The sequence below is a fragment of the Ornithorhynchus anatinus genome, chromosome 3, assembly GCF_004115215.2.
Source record: "Ornithorhynchus anatinus isolate Pmale09 chromosome 3, mOrnAna1.pri.v4, whole genome shotgun sequence".
NCBI classification, from domain to species: Eukaryota; Metazoa; Chordata; class Mammalia; order Monotremata; family Ornithorhynchidae; genus Ornithorhynchus; species Ornithorhynchus anatinus.
Window position 1 is genome coordinate 100682996 of NC_041730.1, and position 21065 is coordinate 100704060.

Genomic DNA, 21065 nt, shown 5'->3' on the forward strand with positions numbered 1-21065 from the left:
CCATTTAGAATGTGAGCCCTTAATGAGACAGAGACTTGGGTGATATGCCTTCTTTGCATTTAGCCCAGTGGTTAAATCAGTGCTCCACACATTGTAATAAACACCAATACTACTACTACTCAGAGTGATTTTCTTTTTCTTCTCACTACACATGTTTTCTATCCCTCTTTTACTGGAGACTTTTGGGGGCAAGAGACCTGTTGGGCTATGGTATATAAAGGGTGCTGATAATGCATAGAGGGGATTCACTGTGGTTCAGGGCCTACAGTTCATTCATTCATTCAGTCATATTTATTAAGTGCTGACTGTGTGCAGAGCACTGTACTAAGCACTTGGAAAGTACAATACAGCAAATAGAGACAATCCCTGCCCACCACGAGCTCCCAGTCTAGAGGGAGGGAGACAGACATCAATAAGAGTAAACAGGCATCAATATAAATAAATAGAATTATAGATATATACGTATATACATAAGTGCAGTGGAGTGGGGCAGGGAGTGCAGTGGAGTGGGGCAGGGAGAACAAAGGGAGTTAGGGTGATGTTGAAGTGAGTTGGAACTGAGGAAAAGTGGGGCTTAGTCTGGGCAAGCCTCCTGGAGGAGGTGCACCTTCAGTAGGGCTTTGAAGTAGGATGTAGGGTGAAGTAGGATGTGGGCTAGGGGTTGGCGGCGAGATGGAGGCACAGTGAGAAGGCTAGCACCAGAAGCGGAGTGTGTGGGATGGCATGTAGAAGGAGAGAAGGGAGGTGGAGGGGGCAAGGTGATGGAGAGCTTTAAAACCAATGGTGAGTTTTGTGGTTTTGTTTTTTTTTGATAAGAAGGTTGATAAGCAACCACTGGAGATTTTTGAGGAGGGAGGAGACATGCCCTGAACGATTCTGCACAAAGATAATCTGGGAAGCAGAGTGAAATATGGACTGAAATGGAGAGAGGCAGGAAGTTGTGAGGTCAGAAAAGAGGCTAATGCAGTAATCTAGGAGAGATAGAATAAGAGCACCATAACATCTACTGTCCTTGGTATTTCTGGTAACTCAAGGGGACTCTGGGTTCTGCATGTAGTCCACCTTAACTCATTGTGCCCCAGTTAGATGCCATCCCCAAACTACCTTCCCTTGATGGCCAAACTGATGCTCTCAACACTACCCTCTCTACTGAACTCAACTCACTCTCTCCCCCGTTGTTTCATCAATCTCATCCCTTTTAGCAAATGTACAATTATTTAGGATTTGCTGCCCCACATACCTAGAGGTGTAGGGCTTCCTTCCCTTGGGATCCCTCATCAGCACATCCTGAGGCTGGTTTTACAAGGAAATGTACTATACAGATTGAATTATTCTGATTGGCAGGACCAAAAAGTTAGATCAAAAAGCTAAATCCCTACAAAACTAATTTAGAGGAAACTTCCATATACAGCTATATTTTCCTTAAGGTTTTTATTAGTTAACAGGAAAAAGAAGAAATAGAGATGGTCCTGGGGACAAGAACAAAGTGGCATGTGGGCGCAGGAAGAGGAACGTGTCAGATGCTGCATCATCCAGGGCGTGGACCAATACTAGGTAAGGAGAGGAACGCAGAGCATATCTGGGTCAGTCTGTTGGTGGAGACAGCTTGTTCAATGGCTGGCACATGGAAGTATGAGACATAGCCTGGTTACCTGATGAAAGCTTTGATATTCACTAGAACCCCATCGTACATATGCAAATATTCATATACGCTACAGTTTCCCTTATCTCTAATCTGTTTCTCTCTCCCTGTAGGCTATAAGCTTCCTGTGGGTAGGGTGTGTGTCTACAAACTCTATTGTATTGCACTTTCCTAGGTGCTTAGTACAATGCTCTGCACCCAGTATGTGTTCAATAAATACTATCGATTTATCGATTCCTTGAAATTCTGTAATCAGAACAGAACGTTATCCAGTGTTGCACATAATAATAATAATAATGTTGGTATTTGTTAAGCGCTTACTATGTGCCGAACACTGTTCTAAGTGCTGGGTTAGATAAAGAGTAATCAGGTGTCCCACGTGAGGCTAACAGTCTTAATTCCCATTTTACAGATGAGGTAACTGAGGCATCGAGAAGCTAAGTGACTTGCCCAAAGTCACACAGCTGACAGGTGTTGGAGTCGGGATTAGAATCCATGACCTCTGACTCCTAAATCCGGGCTCTTTTCACTGAACCATGCTGCTTCTCAGTGTGAACAAAGGGGTAGAAAAATGCATCAAAGAGTCCAGCATGGTGTTCAGCAGAAGTCCAGTGAGTGGTGACAAAAAGGCATCGAATTTCACTTCATACCAAGATAAAAGGCTGTTATGATGTCCAACCTCTTTTAGGGGCCAAAACACAGACCTAAAACAGAAATCACTTCCTGCTTCTACAGTAGTCATCCTACTAGTGCAATCTATGAATCAAACTCAAATTCAAGTAGCAGGACAGGTTTAAAAGCACTATAACCTAGTGGAATGAGCCCAGCACTGGGAGTCAGGAGATCTTGGGTCCTAATCCTAGCTCTCCACTTGCTGGCTGTGAAACCTTGGACTAGTTCCTTAACTTTTCTGGCATCTGTTTCCTCATGGATGGAAAGAGGAATTTGCAAATGTACAGGATACTTTATGTGATGTAAGTAAATGCATTGACTTATTTGGGTATAATTTTCATATTCTGCCAGTTATCTTTTTTTTAAGAAAATCCACACCAGTGTTTTTTGTCATTAGTCTCAATATAATTCCTGATAGGTGAATTTGGTGATGCCCTTATCCCTTCTTTCTCCAGAACTTAAATAATATAATTCCATGAATATTCCTCACATTTAAAATACCCAAATATGTATTTAGATCATTCAAATGCCAAAGCTGATTAGGTAGACCTCAAATTGAGGATAAAGAACATAGAAATATTAAAGGAGTAGAAATCTCACTGCTTGAAGAAAAGATACATTGTAAACTTGTTTTGCACATACCTTGATCATCAGTGAGCTCAACTCTAAGGTGAACATTTAGAGGGAATAGTACCAAGAAAGTCAATTACTTTGGCAATATATTCAATTTTTTTTTAAAAAATACATTTTAATACTTTTCCTTCATATATATAAACAAATTGTGGCATTAAAGTCAGCTTCAAAACTATGTTCACTTAATCTCCTTTATGTTAAATGATCAAGTTTAATCTAAAAATCATTACAGAATTGAACCTTTAATATTAGTGCCCTACATGAAAGACCATCCACAGCAGGAAGCTTTGTGATCTCTAAGAGGATTATCTCACTCTTCATAGGCAGAGGGTCAATAGTTTATTTACATCAATTATTTGAGAGGATGAAATATGAGACTAACCAAAAAAGCGTATTTGTATTTTAGTACTGAAGTACAGTTATGAGTAAATGGTGCCACCTCTTTAAAAATAAGCATTAAATAACTCTAAAATGCTATGGCTTGTTTCACAGAAGGTGAAAATGGTGGGGTATATTGGTGAATCTGACACTGGCATTTGCGGGACTGGATTGGTATTAATTGCTATAAGAGGTCCTGAAATCAAGGCAGAAGTTCATTTAGCTAAGGAGATTCATTCAGTCCCTATTAAGAAATGTTTCTTTTCTCTTCCTTGCTTTATTTCATTTTAAAACAGATTTTCCTTTCAATATTTCTGCTTTATCACCACTCTTTGATATTGCCCATCATCATTCTACTGCTAAGAGACACTAAACTGATAGATCTGTTTTGTCTTACATTCTGACTGATACACAAGTGTAGGCTAGAGCAAAGGTATTTGGAGGTTTCTGTGCTCTTTGTGTAATTATTAGGTTTTCATTTAGTTTCTTAAAAATGAAATAACTGAACCAGAATACAAAGGGTACTAGGCTAGATTTAGCAAAATGAGTTCTCCCTCCAGCTTCTATAAAGGGGTAGAAAAATGCTTTGAACTTGAATAGCGAGAACACTGTTGAGAAAACTAGAGGGCAGAGATACCCCCTACTGGAGTCGGGTATATGTAGGTAAATATCACTGAAGATGCCAAGACTAGCCATTTAGAACCCTTAAAATGAAGGCAGAATTTTAAAAGATAGTTGGTAGGCATGCGCATATAGTGTTAACAAGAGTATTTTTGAGGAGGCTAACCAAATATCTCCAGAGAGTCTGATTTTTTTCTCTGAACACCAAATTTCCATGAGAATCAAATATTGATATGCAAATTCAGAATCAAGGGTTGAATATTCAGACTCCAATAAAAAGCAAGCTCCTCAGAACCGATTTCCTCAAAGGAAAGCAGGTTCATGTACTGTTTTTACCAAAAAGGCTATATAAAGACAGAGTATACGTTAGCCCTAAAATGGAGTTTTACCAACTCCTCAGTGGCTAATTTGGTGTACTGAATGGATTAAAAATAAATACAAAGAAAGAATACAAGAATCACTCTTTTAGGTTCTTACTTAATGCATTCTAAGCTTTGAACCTATTCCTGAGTAGGTTTTATTCCTTGGAATCAAAATTCATGAAAACAAATGATTATTGGGTCCAAGTCCTTGAAAATAGTGATTTCAATGTCTTACTGTTGGAGTTTGGGTACCTCTAGACTGTAAGCTTATTTTGGGCAGGGAACTCACGTACCACCTCTGTTACTCAGTTATATTTACTGTCCCAAATACAGTGCACACAGGAAGCACTTAACAGAAACCACTGATTGATTGATACCAAATGATCAATTTTTTAATCTCCTAGTGAAGAATTGAAAGGAATAGGGATGAAAAGTCAACATGGAAGAAATCATTTTATTGCTCATTAGGTTAAAGGGGATATTGATGTAGCTAGTAAATGTTGACTTGCAATTTGATATACAAACAAAAGGTAGAAAAGGATTGTTTTGCAAGTAGAGACTTCATTTTGGAATGAAGATGAGTCTATTATGAGACTGAAATTAATTTCTCTTTGTTCAATTTATCTGCATAAAGCAGTTACAAAAATGCTTCCAGCAATCAAGATCCTGGAAGTTTGCCAGCTTTTTAACAGATAATTTTTTTTGGAATTAATTATTTTCCAATAGTGTCATTGGAGTTGAGAACATTTTTGTTTTTATTTCACTTTCATCTTTCCTGTTAATTAAAGACATGCACTTTTTCCATTTTAGAAATTCATATTGAATGGCTTGTGCCTATGAAATGCGCATATTAAACGCTTCTCTCCTTTCAAGTGTTCCCACGAGAAAGTTCCTCCATATAATAGGATTTGTCTACAGTTCTACTTGGTAAAGAAAATTTTAAACAAGCCTAAAGCATGCTATTAAGGCCACTAGAGGGGAACCATAGTTTCTCAAGTCCCCATCCTCAGCAAACACTTTGCTGAAAGCCAAATATCCCACAATTTCTTTGTTGCCTCTAGTGAGTTGCTGAGGTATGGTGATCGACTGTCCCAATTTTTGCAAGAGGCACCTGAGGTGTAAGGGACCTGTTGTCTGCTTTAGGTTCCTTGGAAGACACCTGTATTCTGAAAAACCTAAAGCTTAATGGGACATTAATCTTTTATAAAAAAAAGACTGGTTGAAATGGACATACATTTCCATGGGACATGTGTATCCACTTCAGTGCATATCCTTCCTACCATGCATGAGAAGCAGCGTGGCTTAGAGGAAAGAGTACGGGTTTGGGAGTCAGAGGCCGTGGGTTCTAATTCCGACTCCGCCACTTTGGGCAAGTCACTTAATATCTCTGTGCCTCAATTACCTCATCTTTAAAATGGGAATCAAGACTGTGAGCCCCGAGTGGGACAACCTGATAACCCTTGTATCTATCCCAGTGCTTGGCAAATAGTAAGCGCTTAACAAATGTCATTCTTCTTATTATTATTATTACTATGAGAGGGGAAGTGTAACGAGGGAAGGAGAAAGGAGGAAAGTGAGGCTGGGGATGGGAGGGGGTGGTGGAGGGGGGCCATGCAGACTGTCACTGTCATGAACCCGCCCCGGGCATTGCTCCTCCCTATTATCAGGGGCTCCTCCTATGAGCCCTTTACCAGGAATATGACTCCCTTTTTAGTTCGGGTACTCAAATGATATGTTCCAAAAATGAAACCAAACACCACTGTTACAGCGGAAAGCTTTATTTTATACTAAAAACAGGGGTTAAGCACATAAATGCATACACACACACACACACACACACACACACACACACACACTACAGTACCTATAGTTACCAATCCAACTAGTTTTCCCCAAGTCTTTGTGAAGATGATCCTATGTTGGAGGAGTTTCAAGGAATCTGACTGCCTGCAGCTCGTCGCAGTCCTGGTTCATGTCTTAGGTGCTTTTTGCCCCAACAGCAGCAGGTGTCTTAGTGAATGGCTTAGGTGGTTTCATCCTGGGCAAATGAGCCAGTTCTTTCCCCCTTTTATCCATTGTTTGGGGTGGAAGGGATTTGTAGCAGGGGGCTGTTCACGATTGCCTGCTGTCTTCTGCTCCATACCAGATAAACCAGGGGGATGATGACTGCTCCCTCTGTGCTCATCCCCTGCAGCCATAGCCCCATCCAGCAGTGTTTTTCCTGCCCAACCTATCAAATTAACCCCTTCTCAAGCCCTCTGTAAAACAATTCAGTTTCTCTCCAACAATTCAAGTCCTCAAAACTCCTCAAATGATAAAACAGTTTATCTGCCAATTCTTCCTTCAGCCTTGTTGCTCCACGGGTCAGATAATACAAGATGGAGTCACTCTTGCTCACCACAGTAACCAAGTCCAGGCTTAGGCACTATTAGCCCTAACATTGCAGCAGCTATTGAGAGCCTGACAAAACAGGGAAACAACATGACCTAGTGGAAAGAACATGGGCAGAGAATCTGGGTTCAATTCCCAACTCTTCCAGTTGCCAGCAGTGTGATGCTGAGCAAGAGACTCAACTTCTCTGTGCCTGTTTCCTTATCTGTAAAAAAAGGGAGAAAACCAGTGTTCCCTGTCCTACTTTTGTTGTGAGCCCCATGTGATACAGGGACTGTGTCCATCCTGAATATCTTCTATCTACCCCAGCACTTACTACAGTGCTTGGCACCTCGTTAATGCTTAGTAAACATAATAAAAAAATTAAAAGCGGGGACCAGGTTTGCAGGCAGGGTTGCTGTCTGACCCTTCCCTTCCATTACTCAAGTAGCAGTTCTGCAGCCCTGTATAGGTTGTTTTGTGTTGTTTTTGTATTATTATTTTTTCCTCTTACCACACACATATTTTCTCAATCCCATCTACCCATTTTATTTCTAGATTTGAGTCCCTTGGAATCCAGTAACCGTGTGCAACGTATTTCTTCTCAGTGCTTCACACATAACAGATGCATAGTAAATACTATTGTCAGGAGTCTCAGCCCTACTTTTTCAACCACTTTTTCTGCTGCCAATGTTGCCAGGATAATTGATAAAATGTTGACAGATATTGCAATCCCTGGGAAAATGTCCCTTGGTAAATGGCTCTGTCAGTGGCATTTTTTTCGCATAGGCAGGACAACAATCAATTCCTTCCTTTTTAGAAGAGTTTAATTCATTTCTGACAGACAAGTCCATTAAGTATATTGACTTCCAGTGTTCTATCAGTACTCTCTCCATCATCCCATGGCCCTTGATTCAAGTATCTAGGTTTTCTTCCTTAGACTAAGGAGCTTTACTTTACTTATTTATCTATTTCATAGATGTCATTTTTGCTTTAGAGTTCAATGCAAAGGTTTAGCAATGTATAGTATCAATAGCCCAACCATCTCCAGAGAACCTCAAGATGTTCAAAGATGAGGTAGGACCTATTTGGTACCTATTCCAAGCAGTACATCTAGCTCACACTCAAAAACTTTTACATTTAGTGCATTAAAACCCAGGTGTTAATTTCCAAAGATATGCATGGGACTTCCAGAAATGAAGGAATTTCAAGTTTATTTAAACATATCATTTTATAGTGCCCTCTAAAGAACAAGTGGAATAACATTTTTCTCTAATAACCTGTGCTATTGAGAGATTTACTGCTAATTACATGTTTTGCTAATTAATTAGAATTTTGGTTTTGAACAGAAAAAAACAAACAAGAAAAACACTTAGTTGCCCTTAATGTGTTCTACATTTATTGTAGATAGGTTGTCTTATGTTATTTTTGTATTATTATTTTTTCCTCTTACCACACACATATTTTCTCAACCCCATCTACCCATCTTATTTTTAGATTTGAGTCCCTTGGAATCTAGTGACTGTGTGCAACATAATTTATCTACATAAACATCTACAACATATCTACAACCTGTCTACATCTCTTTTAGAATTATCTTAATGTGTGCCATAGCTTTAGAATTTAAAAAGTGAGAAAAATTGTTGAGATTGCAAGAAATACATCTCCCTGGGTGGTCAGGTCTGCAAATAAAATTATTATCTAAGGTAAGCAGTGCAGTTCCACTATTAACTAATGTTTCAATTTTCTAAGTACATGAAAAATGAGGTAAGTGATCAGTTTTCCTTAGTAATTGATATTTATGAATTAAAAGATTTAATATTACTTGGTTAATAAGCCTTTTTCTGCCTTCTGAAAATTGGAAATTGCCACAAAAATACAAATTGTTAATTATATGGTATTTCTGGTGACAATGTATGGATCCAAAAGCTGGACAGTGAAAAAACCATATAGAAAGAGCATTGATTCTTTTGAAATGTGGTGTTGGAGACGGCTTTTGTAAATACCATGGACTGTCTGAAAATCAAACAGATTTTGGAGCAAATTAAGCCAAAATGGTCTTTGGAAGGCCAAATAACTCGATTTAGAATATTTTGGACACATAACCAGGAGGAGTAATTCTCTGGAGAAAACACTAATGCTAGGAAAAGTCCAGGGAAAATGTGGAAGAGGCAGATCAGCAGCTAGATGGATAGAGACCAAAACAACGATAACAGAACAATTAGAAAGGTTATGGATTATGGCAGAAGACAGGATGTTCTGGAGAAAATATATCCATAGAGTCACTATGAATTGGAAATGAATCAATGGCACTTGATGATAAAGAAATGGAAAGGTATGGGGGATCCTTTGAGAAATAATGGAAATGTTTTTGAAGAAAAATTTAGCCTCAGGCACCCCAAAGCCGCCCTGCCCCCCAAAATGGTCTGATTTATTAGAATCTGATGCCATACCTCAAGCTTAATCTAGGTTACCAGGAGGATTGCAGCTCTTTGTCTCTCAGACGAGATTGATGACTCATATCTCACTCCTTTACCCAGTAGTTAGCTTCATCCTACACTATCAGTACTAACAATGATTGGAACTGCATGGATGAAGAGGAACCTTTTACCATCCCTCATCCCCAAAGGCTGGTCAAGTTCTGAAACAATCATAAAGTGTGAGGATCTGAATCAGAAAAAGCCCAGGCTCATGAAGCAAGAAAGACCCTAAGATTCATCTTAAAGCAGTTGTGAACCTGCAAGATGTTCATTATTTCAGGAAGGGCATAATAAAGCTGGTGATGGAGAAGAACAAACTTTAGATCTGAACAAAATTTGGCATAGTACTTATCGAAGACTGAAAAAGGTACACAATAGACAAACCAGATGTAGATGTGTAGGAGGATGTACAGGTAGAATATCTATCATGGCTTAGTGGAAAGAGCCTGGGCTTGGGAGTCAGAGGACGTGGGTTCTAATCCCAGCTCCGCCACTTGTCCGCTGTGTGACCCTGGGCAAGTCATGTAACTTCTCTGTGCCTCAGTTACATCAGCTGCAAAATGGAGATTAAAAGTGAGAGCCCCACATGGGATAACCTGATTACCTTGTATCTACTCCAGCATTTATAACAGTGCTTGGTACATAGTAAGCACTTAACAAATAGCCTTATTATTATTATTACCATCAGTAGATAGAGTTGGGATCAATTCATGGCCAAGAGGTACTTGCTGGCTATTTAGAGGTAAATTTATCGATGAACAGGAAAATGTTAGTGATGTCAGAAGGCCCAACCCTAATCACTAGGGTTGATGGCAAGGAAGAAAATCACCTTCAAACTTCAATGGATGATTTGGTGAACAACAATTCCATGTTAATCGTATTCACATGCCACATGATTAACTGAACTTCAATTACAGCTTCTTTCAAGGCAGCTTTGTGACCTTGGGTAAGTAATTTAGTTTCTCTGTACCACTGTGAAATGGGTATTATATACCAGTTCTCCTTCCCTCTTAGAATGAGGAGCTCATGTGGGTTAGGGATTGTGTATAAATACACATATATTGTATCTACTCCAAAGCTTAGAATAGTCCTTGGCATACAAAAAGCACTTAACAAATATCAGTAGTCAGGTGTCTCTAAGTGAGGCCAGGAAGCACTGCCCCTTTTAGGCCCCAGAGACTGCTGGACCTTTCCCTGCCCTTCATAAGGTTCCTGAGCCAGGCTTGCCCTAACTTGCAAGTAGAATGGAGACAGAGTGTATTCTCCCAGTGCTCTGGTGAGTAGGGGGCTCTAGCTGCTTCTGCTACCCCTTCTCCTTTTTTAGGGTGCATCTGGGATTGGGATTGTTGATGCCTATAGTATTGATGATGATGATTAGGGTGGGGGAGTCAAGGTTATCAGTGTTGGGCTGGTTGGATGGAGAGGGAGTTGGAGAGGGGTTGATTCCAGGGATTCAGAAATGAATTAGATTTACATGTTGTTCAACTGTGGGTGTTGGGGCAGGTTAGGGAATAAAGGATGGGACGGCAAGAGAGAGGGGCTGTGATGCTTGATACTGATAGGTTGGGACAGTGATAATAATGTGTATATGTGAGGAGGTTTTCCAGTGATGAAATTTTGGTTGGTGTCTCTGATTATGTTTCTAATATTGTTGTTGGGCTGGGGGGAGGTCTAAGGGAGGAGTGGGTGGGGGCTGAGTGCTGCTTTTATTGGGTGGACAGCATAAGTAGGTGGGGAGATGTTGGGGGAAGGCTTTGGGATCAGATGGCCTTGATCTAGGGAAAAAACAGGTTTAGTGGTGACTTCTGGACCTGGGGTTGAGAGTCCTGGAGGGCCTTACTGACCTGCATGAGACATGGGTGTACATGGGTTGGAGCATACTCTGTGTCTGCTGTTCTCTGTGTGCCTGACGATCTCTATGTGTCCCTTGCTTCCATTAGTTCGAGGGCTGGGATGGTCTTCTCTTCATCCCCTGAGCAGTGATTGGTGCCCAGTATGTACTGGTCATGGAGTGGGAGGGATGCCCCAGCTGCTGCTGTGGTCAGCCCCCTCTTCCTACCTACCCTTGTGGGACAGCGAGCAAGGGTCCAGGGCATGTGGACACAGACTATGTCTCTCTCTCAAGGGGCTGCTTCCTGCTTTCTCTTGCTCTTTCATCTCCCAGCTAATTGTAAGGAATTAACATTTATCTCCATCCAAATCCATTGATGGTATTTATTGAGCACTTGCTGTGTGCAGAGCACCATCCTACATCCCAGTGCTTAGTACAGCACCTGGCATACAGTAAGAGCTTAACAAATACCATCATTATTATATTGTGGCCTCCTGCCTGTCACCTGCTCCAAGTGTTGTCACGCAGGGTACCCAATCCTCTGAAATTGCATGTTTGCAAATTTCATCCAGTATCCTGTTGTAATAATAATAATTATTATCGCATTTAAGTGCTTACTATGTGACAAGTGCTGTTCTAAGTGCTGGGGAAGATGCAAGGTAATGAGTTTGTCCCATGTGGGGCTCACAGTCTTAATCCCCATTTTACAAATGAGGTAACTGAGGCACAGAGAAGATGGTATTTGCATTTGTTAAGCACTTACTATGTGTAAAGCACTGTTCTAAGCACTGGGGGTTACAAGGTCATCAGGTTGTCCCACGTGGGGCTCACAGCTTTAATCCCCATTTTACAGATGAGGTCACTGAGGCACAGAGAAGTTAAGTGACTTGCCCAAAGTCACACAGCTGACAGGTGGCAGAGTCGGGATTAGAACCCATGACCTCCAACTCCCAAGCCTGGCCTCTTTCCACTGAACCATGCTGCTTCTCAAAGAAGATAAGTGGTTTGCCCAAGGCCACACAGCAGACAAATGGTGGAACCACGATTAGAGCACACATCCTCTGAATCCCAAGCCTGTGCTCTTTCTGCTAAGCCACGAGAGACTTTGACCAGTTCTCTGTCTCTCTTACTCCAGTCTTCAACAAGCAAGGCTTGGACCTAAAACTCCCAGATGTAGTAGTAGTAATAATAATATTTGCAAAGTGCTTACTATGTGCCAAGCACTGAACTAAGCTCAGAGGTAGATATAGGGTTATCAAGTCAGCCATAGACCCTGTCCTATATGAGGCTAATGGTCTAAAGGGTTGGGATAACAGGTATTGTACTCTCATTTTACAGATGAGGAAACTGAGAAACAGAGAAGGTAAGGGACTTGTCCAAGGTCAGGCAAGTTAAGAAGCCAGGATCAAAATCCAGGTCTGCTTACTATAAGCCCTGTGCTCTGTAGGCACCATTCCCAACTTTACCACATTCTTATGTCAATAAGAATATATTGCTATGTCAATGAGGAGAGACAGAACTGTTTGGGAGTTTACAGATAAATTTTCCTGCCTCAGGGGTGGATGATGGGACAGGAAGGAACACAGAACTCAGTGCAAGCTCTACACATAGCAGGTGCTCAATAAATATGTTTATAATTACACTGATATAGTTTAAAGAGGGGTGATGAATCTGGCTATCTTTGCAAGAATTTCCAGTCCTTGGAGAACTTTAAACAAATTCTCATGCACATAAAGAAATCATTCATATTATTTTCCTAGTACCAGTCTCCATGAACCAGAAGAATTCTTAAATCTGACAGAGGTTGATTCATGAAGTATTAAAAAAAAAGAAAAACCTTCTGATTTCCTTTAGAAAAAAAATATTCGTGGTATAAATTGTGAACTGTCAGGAGCTTGGAAGTCTATGAAAAATGAAATCGGTCACTATCACTCAGGTCTGAATGTTTATTAGGGATTTTGTCTTCATCAAACTGACATTAAGGAAAAAAGTGTCACATGTAATGTTTAAAAACATGTGGCAATAAGACACAGTGGTACTTGTCTTTAAAATGATTAGAAGTGATCTTGGGAAAGAAATGACAGATGTCCTCTGGGGGAAAAATATATTAGCTCCCAGTGATAAGTAAAGAGTAAGATGGGTGAAGTGAGAAGTTATTAATGCTTGTGATAGATGGATAGCATCCATGATGGTGTGGACTTTGGATAGCAGAATTTGGCACATTGGGAATGAGGTTTTTCAGGCAAGGCACCAAGGTTACAGAGGAGGTTCGTTAGCAGCTAATGTCAGGAAGCTCAAGGGAAATAGGTGAGTTGATTCTACATATTGCCATCCTGGTTAGGGTTGGATGGGCTGCTGGAGTCAGTTGGTAATGCTTCCTCTTTAGCATTTTTGGTGGCAGAGGGGATCTCTGTTGGATAGTTTGATACTGTACTTTATTTTTGAAGAGCTTTCTTTTTATTCATAGTCCAAATCTGTTTCTATCCCTGCTGGCCTCATAGCCATTTTCTCTCTTAGTACTAGTTTGCAGACTAGGTGAGTCAATTGATCATTCAGTTGTATTTATTGAGTGCTTACTATGTGTGGAAACTTTACTAAATACTTGGGAGAATACAATGTAACAGAGTTGTTAGACATATTCCCCTGCCCACAGTGATCTTACAGTCTAGAGGAAGAGGCAGACATTACTATTAATTAGTCGATTATGGATAGGTACATAAGTGCTGTGGGGCTGAAGGAGGGGTTAATTAAGGATGCAAATCAATCAGTGGTATTTACTGAGGGCTTAATTTATGCAGAACATTATTAAAAGCTTGGAAGAGTATAATGCAATGAAGTTAGACATGATCTGTTCTCAAGAGGTTTACGATCTATTTTGGTATCCACTACTAGAGGGCAGCAGATTTCTGGAGTTGAATCTGTCCCTTGAAAGACAACAACAGAGAGATCCTGAGAATCTTGCTCTGTCCTTGGGGAGGAGGAGTGAATAACTGGAGTAACTGGGAATTTAGTGCACAGGTCATGACCCAACAGAAGGATGAACACATTAAGGTGCAACTCAAGTGTTTTGGATAGCTGGGGGTAATAACTACAGGACAAGAAAAATAGTACCCATAGTCCCTTGTGTCACTTCACTGATTTTATTCTGGATTCTCCTAAATTTAGATAAGTCCTTTTTGATCTGTATTCCACTAATTTCTAAACTTTCCTTTAATCAGGACTCAGGACAGATACCAGATTCTCAGTTAGTTCATTTATCCCAGTCGCCATCCCCGGTCCAATTATTACTTCAATTGGCAGATTAGCATGTAAATGAATTTCTGATACATTTCTGATATTGACCATGGGGGTATCTAATTTCCTGCTCCCCCTGACTCAATTCATCCTAGTTGTACTTGTAACAAAATTGTACATGAAGCTCATAAATGGGAGTCACACATGCTGTGTTCTCTACTATACTTCATCCTAAAAATCTCAGAAAGAGAAATTGTCATTCAGTATGTCACACACAACTGCAATATAGTCTATTTTTCTTGTGCTTTGTTTTCCTTAGAAGTGAGTGGCAAGAGGAAGAGGCATAATGATAGGAAGCAGGAGGTGATGTAATATTTGTCTTTTAATGTAGTCATTTGCACATGGTTTCCTTTTATCTCAGCCCTATGCAAATACTGTGGAAAAAATTACTTTCTGTTTTCCTGTATTTCCAACCATCTAGTTTGTTTTGCCTTCTCTTTTGCTCTCAATGCCTCCCATACATTCCTACCATGAACAGTATTTTATAATTTCAGACCTGTTTAGTTTGATATCTCTTTGATTTAAAGTCTACATTCCAAGAAGATGCTTTGAAGTGAGGCACTATTTGCTTCAGCATTCAGAGTGGGCCTGAGTTATGCCTAACTGCACTTAGAGTCCCTTGGTATGAAGCATAAATACATTCAGAGATTTAACCATGGTTCTGATACAGACACGGCAGCTGAGTGTAGTAATGAACAGGAAGGTGCTACTGACTCAGCACTTATGTTTTCTCCATTTTTCCAGAGTTCTTCCCTCCTTTTCTTCTTATGTTAATGCAACTAGGTCATTTTTCATTCACCATCCGGCTCAGATGAAGTATTAATAAATATTTCAGAAAGTTAACCATGGTGAAAAACTTCAGACCTCAAGGCCATTGGCAAGTTCGTTCAGAAGAGAAAAATGCAGTGAATTGGAATTGGTTCTCAGAAGAAATTGCTGCCTTATTGAAATAGATGTGCCTGTAGCTTATTGCAATATGGTTTGAATTTAAAAGGTGCCGGTAAAGCTTTCTGTATAGGAAATCTCCCAATTATTGGTAAATGGTGTTTACCCATTTTAAATCAAAGCTAAATTTATCAATCTATTATATTTGAGTGCTTACTGTGTGCAGAACACTGTACTAAAAGTTTGGGAAACTACAACATAAAGTTGGCAAACATGTTTCCTGTCTTAACAGAAATTAATAAAAATAAATTGTGCATAATAGAGAAGCAGCATGCCCCAATGGATAGAGTATTTGCCTGGGAATCAGAAGGATGTGGGTTCTAATCCTGGCTCCAACACTTGTCTTCTGGGTGACCTTGGGCAAGTCACTTTACTTCACTGTGCCTCAGTTACCTCATCTGTAAAATGGGACTAAAACTGTGAGCCCTATATAGGACAGGGACTATATTGAACTTGATTAGCTTGTAACTACCCCAGCACTTATAATAATAATAATGATGATATTTAAGTGCTTACTATGTGCCAAGCACTGTTCTAAGCGATGGGGCAGATACAAGGTAATCAGGTTGTCCCACGTGGGGCTCACAGTCTTAATCCCCATTTTACAGATGAGGTGACTGAGGTACAGAGAAGTTAAGTGACTTGCCCAGGGTCACACAGCTGCCAAGTGGCAGAGCTGGTATTAGAACCCATGACCTCTGACTCCCAAGCTGGGCTCTTTCCACTGAGCCACACTGCTTCTCTAAAACAGTGCCTGGCATATAATAAGCACTTAAAAAGTACCCACCCCCCCTCGTCAAATGATATGTACATAAGTGCTCTGGGGCTGAAGGAAGGGTGAATTAAGGAGTGCAAATAAATGTGAAAGGGTGCTGCAGAAAGGAGAGGGAGAAGAGGAAATGAGACCCTAGGGAAGTCTAGGAGGAGCTGTTCTTCAATAAGGCTTTGACAGTGGGGAGAGTGATCATGATATATGAATAGGGAGTGTATTTCAGACCAGAGGCAGGATGTGGGCTAGAGGTTGGAGGTGAAATCGAGGAGACTGAGAAACATTTATCAGGCTGGCATTAGAGGAGAGAAGTATGTGGGCTGTGTTATGGTAGGAAAGCAGCAAGGTAAGGTAGAAGGTGCAAGGTGTTGGATTGCTTTAAGGTTGATGGAAAGGAGTTTCTGTTTGATATGGAGGTGGACGGGCAACCACTGGAGGTTTGGGGACCACTGAGGATTGGGGAAAAAATGGACTGAACGTTTTTGTAGAAAAATGATCCAGGAGGCAGAGTGACGTATGGACTAGAGTGGAGAGAGGAAGCAGGGAGGTTAGCAAGGAGGCTGATACAATAATCAAGGTGAGATAGAAGGGTTTGGGTTAATGTGATAGCAGTTTGGATGGAGAGGAAAATGGATTTTAGCAATGCTATGAAGGCTGAGTCAACAGGATTTAGTGACAGATTGAATATTTAGGTTGAATGAGAGAGAGGAGTTGAGGATAATGCCAAGGCTATGGGCTTGTGAGACAGGAAGGATGGTGGTGCTGTCTAAGACAAGGTTTGGGTGGGATGATAAGCAGTTCTGTTTGGACAATTCAAACACACTTTATAGGCACTATTAGATATCCTGCAATTAATGCTATTTGTTGTTATACTTAATGTGCTATTATTTGTTGCTATATCTCACTCTTCTTTCTCAAGGAGTAATTTTAATACCTGTGCTCAGTGGTACCATTTCAGAAAGGCAATACAATTTGCTGGACTAAGACATGAAGTTAAGCACTTTAATGCTGATAATCTAATTGGTTCATTTGCTGTTCAGAATGATGCTGGAGAAATTGCTCCAGGGCAGGGCATGCTTTATGTAGGATTTCCAGACCTCACAGCCATCACAGTGGACATCACAATTAATTTATAGATCTTTCTGTCCTACACTTTATCAATCTTTTAATCGAGTTATAAATTGCTTAAGGGCAGAGACCATTTGATTTTAATAGTACTTCCAGCTGTGCATACAGTAGTCTGTTTGTAATTAAGCACTTACTCTCTGCCAAGCACTGTGCTCAGCTCAGGGGTAGATTTGGGCTCACACTTTAGCTAGAGTTAAAGACAATAGTAACGATGGCTTGCAAACAATGGCAGGAATAAGTAAACTAAGATGACGATATCGAGATGAGCAAGTTAACCAATTTTGGAGTTACGAGTCCTCAGACCCTTGAATACTCCAAACAGTCCTTAGTCACAGATCATCACAGTCTCACCAGGGTTCTCTCTTTGCATACTGGATAATTTACAGCCAAAATAGCAGAAAATATTGACAGCATTAAGTGCTGTGCAGCTGACAAAAAGCTTTGGATGTTTAGGATTTTTCCCAAACCAAAAATCTTTGCTTTTCAGGGATTGGGTTTAAGGATGGTTCATAACTTCAGTTTTCTTCCAACACACTAATTCATAACATTGTGCCAAATATGCAGTTATGAGAATTTGCTTTGTAACTTTGAATAATTTTGAAAAATCTCTCTATGCTTCATTTGAGTCAAGTTTTGGCAGTGAATAAGAAAAATCATAAGTAACTACAAATATGAACAGGACATATTTCAAACAATATGTCATTATTTTCAGCTTTCCTCTCTAATACACTGTTTGTTCCTGCCCAAGATTTCTGGACACTGGTGTACCATTGCAGTTGGTTGACTCTGAGAAATTGTAAATATTAAAATCCTATGTAGGTTGATTAAATCTTTAAAATATTTGCAGTGTCCAGATTAGTTTTACAAGACAACTCTTTTAATAAAAAATCCAAAAAATCAATAATCACATTATATGAATAAATCTATTTAAGAAAAGCTCAATTTAAAATTCATCCCTTGAAGTATGATTTTACTCTTGATTAAGAAAAAGAGAAGCAACATAGCCTAGAGGAAAGAGTATGTGCATGGGAGATAGAGGACATGGGTTCTAATCCCAGGTCTATCACCGGTCTGTTGTGTGACTTTGGGTAAATCACTTAGTTTATCTGTGCCTCAGTTACCTCATCTGTAAAATGGGAATTAAGACTATGAGCCCTGTGTAGAACAGGGATTGGGTTCACTCTGACTATTTTGTATTACTCCAGTGCTTAGTACATTGCCTGGCACATAGTAAGTGCTTAACAAATATCCTACAAAATAAAGAAAAACATGAAGTACTGTCAAGCAGGACCATGCTGGCAAGGAAATTGTTTAATATATTGACTTTAAAAATCCATAAAAGGTGAAACAAGTTAAGCCTAAGAAAACACCAGCATAGTAAAATTGATTTCTATTGAAGGCTATAGAGCTAGCAGCTACAGTCTGTATAAAGCTGTTCAGGATCCTTTAGGAGAATGGTGAATTTGACACTACTAACCTTTTCTTCAGAAATCTCTGAAACACAAACATGCTGTTTAGTTATCAAAGACACTAAGGATGTCTAATTCTGGACCTTCCTGGAAAGTTGCAAATGGTCATGTAGGCAGGGTCTGTCAAGGAGTAGAATCACTTTTGAAGATAATTTTCATGTTTCAAATTCCAATCTGTATTTACAGCTGCACAAGGAGAATAGAAAGTTCAACTCTAACCTAACTTTATAGGAACTGTGCTCTGCTTTGAAGAGGGACTCAGTTGCTTGTTCAGCCTAATAAAAAACTGAAATTCAGTGTTTTCAAAATCCCAGTGATTATTTTCCAACACTACTACTGTCTGTGGCGATCAGATGTTGTGCATCAGGACAATCCTGAAATGTCTTTTGCTGTCTTCGACAATTTTATACTTAACAATAGCTACTCAGCAGGGCTTCCCATGGCTAGCAAAGCTGAAAATATGGCACCACCATGCTAACAGTTCAGAGACTGAGGAAAGGGTACTGAAACCGCCAGAGATGCTGCTTGGAAGATGAACTAAAGTGTTGACTGAGTAAAGAGCAAAGAGAACAGTTCCAAGTTGATACTATATATAAGCTTCATTTAATATTATTTAACTTATGTACTATCCTTGGATATGTCATTTCCATTGTTTATGCTTCTAATATCTGTCAACATAAACACCAAGAGAAGCAATATGGCTTAGTGGAAAGAGCACAGGCTTGGGATTCATAGGTCTTGGGTTCTAATCCCAGCTCTGTCACCTGTGTAACTTTAGGCAAGTCACTTAACTTCTCTGTGCTTCAGTTACCTCATCTGTTAAATGGGGATCAAGACTGAGCCTCAGGTGGGACAACCTGATTACCTTGTATCTACACCAGTGCTTAGAACAGTGCTTGGCACATAGTAAGTGTTTAACAAATACCATTATTATAATTATTACTAATGCTGTCCATTCAGTGCACAGCATATAACTGCAACCCAGTCCATTTCTCATATGGTTTGTTTTCCCTGCCTTCCTGAGGACATTAATGTTATTTCCTTTCAGGTGTTGTTTGGTACTCTATACTATATTTTCTCTTGGTTCTGAGCATTGCTGAAGCCCCAATTTAGACTTTTCTCATTCAAATTTTTATAACTCTGAGGACAAACTCATCCCAAAATTCAACTGAAATTATTCCACGTTTTTGAGCATAGACCTGTGAACACATTTTATCCCTCTGTCATAGAAGCAAGCTTGGGCAAAAGTCCAGTAGAGCCAATGGATCTTTCCTCAGGACCTGAATGTTAGGTGATTCAGACTGCCATGCTACTGAGGTAGCAATAGAATAGAAGGCTTTTCTGCAGTCACCTCATTCCTTATTCATGTAAATAGAGCCCAGGGCAAAGATCTGTAGCCTGGTTTAGATGCCATCTTCATTTACAAGGGCAGGGGATGGGCACAGTGCAGGATTTAGCCTCATAGGTGCCAATATCATGAAGGCAATGGGTGCAGTAGGTTTTTGAGTTAGACTCAGCCTCACTCCAAGGTCTCAGGCAACACCTGAGAATTTTCATTCAGGGCTGAACACACCAAAAATGCTGGATTTTTGCCTCCTTTGCTCATTGAATCCACATACATTGCCTCCTTCATCTCCTCCTCTCTTTCTGTTCCTGAACTCAAAAATCAAATGTTAGCAGCTATGATTTGTCTCACTCCACTGTCTTAGGTACCCATGAGTATGCCTGACTCTGAAACATCACAATGTGAAGTGAGGACAACAGCACAGAAACACCTTAATGTTGAAGATGTAGGTAATGTAGAAATGGTGTAAGTGAATTGAAACTGACTGTGAGATATTTAGGTGATTTTTGGTGTAAGCATCATTTCTCAGACTGAGGCAGACAAGATGGCTTGGCATAATGCCATCTGGTGTCAGTGCCAAGGCTTGAGGGTGCCTGATCTGGGAACAGTTTATTTCTGTTTTGCATAAGGACCTAATTATTTGATTTGTCAGTCAGTCATACTTATTGAGTGCTTACTGTGTGCAGAACACTGTACTAGGCACCTGGGAGAATACAATGTAACAGACACATTCCCTCACCACAATGAACTTAGTCTAGAGGGAGCGAAAGACATTAATATAAATATATTATAGATAAGCTCTGTGGGACTGGGAGTAATTTAGGAGTTATCGCCTATATATAGGGCTTTGAATATTGGACATGTCATTTATTTTGAGATGAAACTGTATCTTCATGCCTTTGAAAGCTAACCCAAATGTCAAACTTTATGGGAAATCTGAAAAATTTGAGATAGAAAATTGTCCACTGACTACCATTTCTTTGTGACCAAAATGGAGGACAATTTATGGAAAAATATGGAGGTTACCACTACCCAAACACACTGGGTTCAGGCTTGGGGCTGTTTTAGAAAGAAAGATCAAACTATTTACTTGTGTTTGATGTTACAAGCCTGGAAGTCCACATTT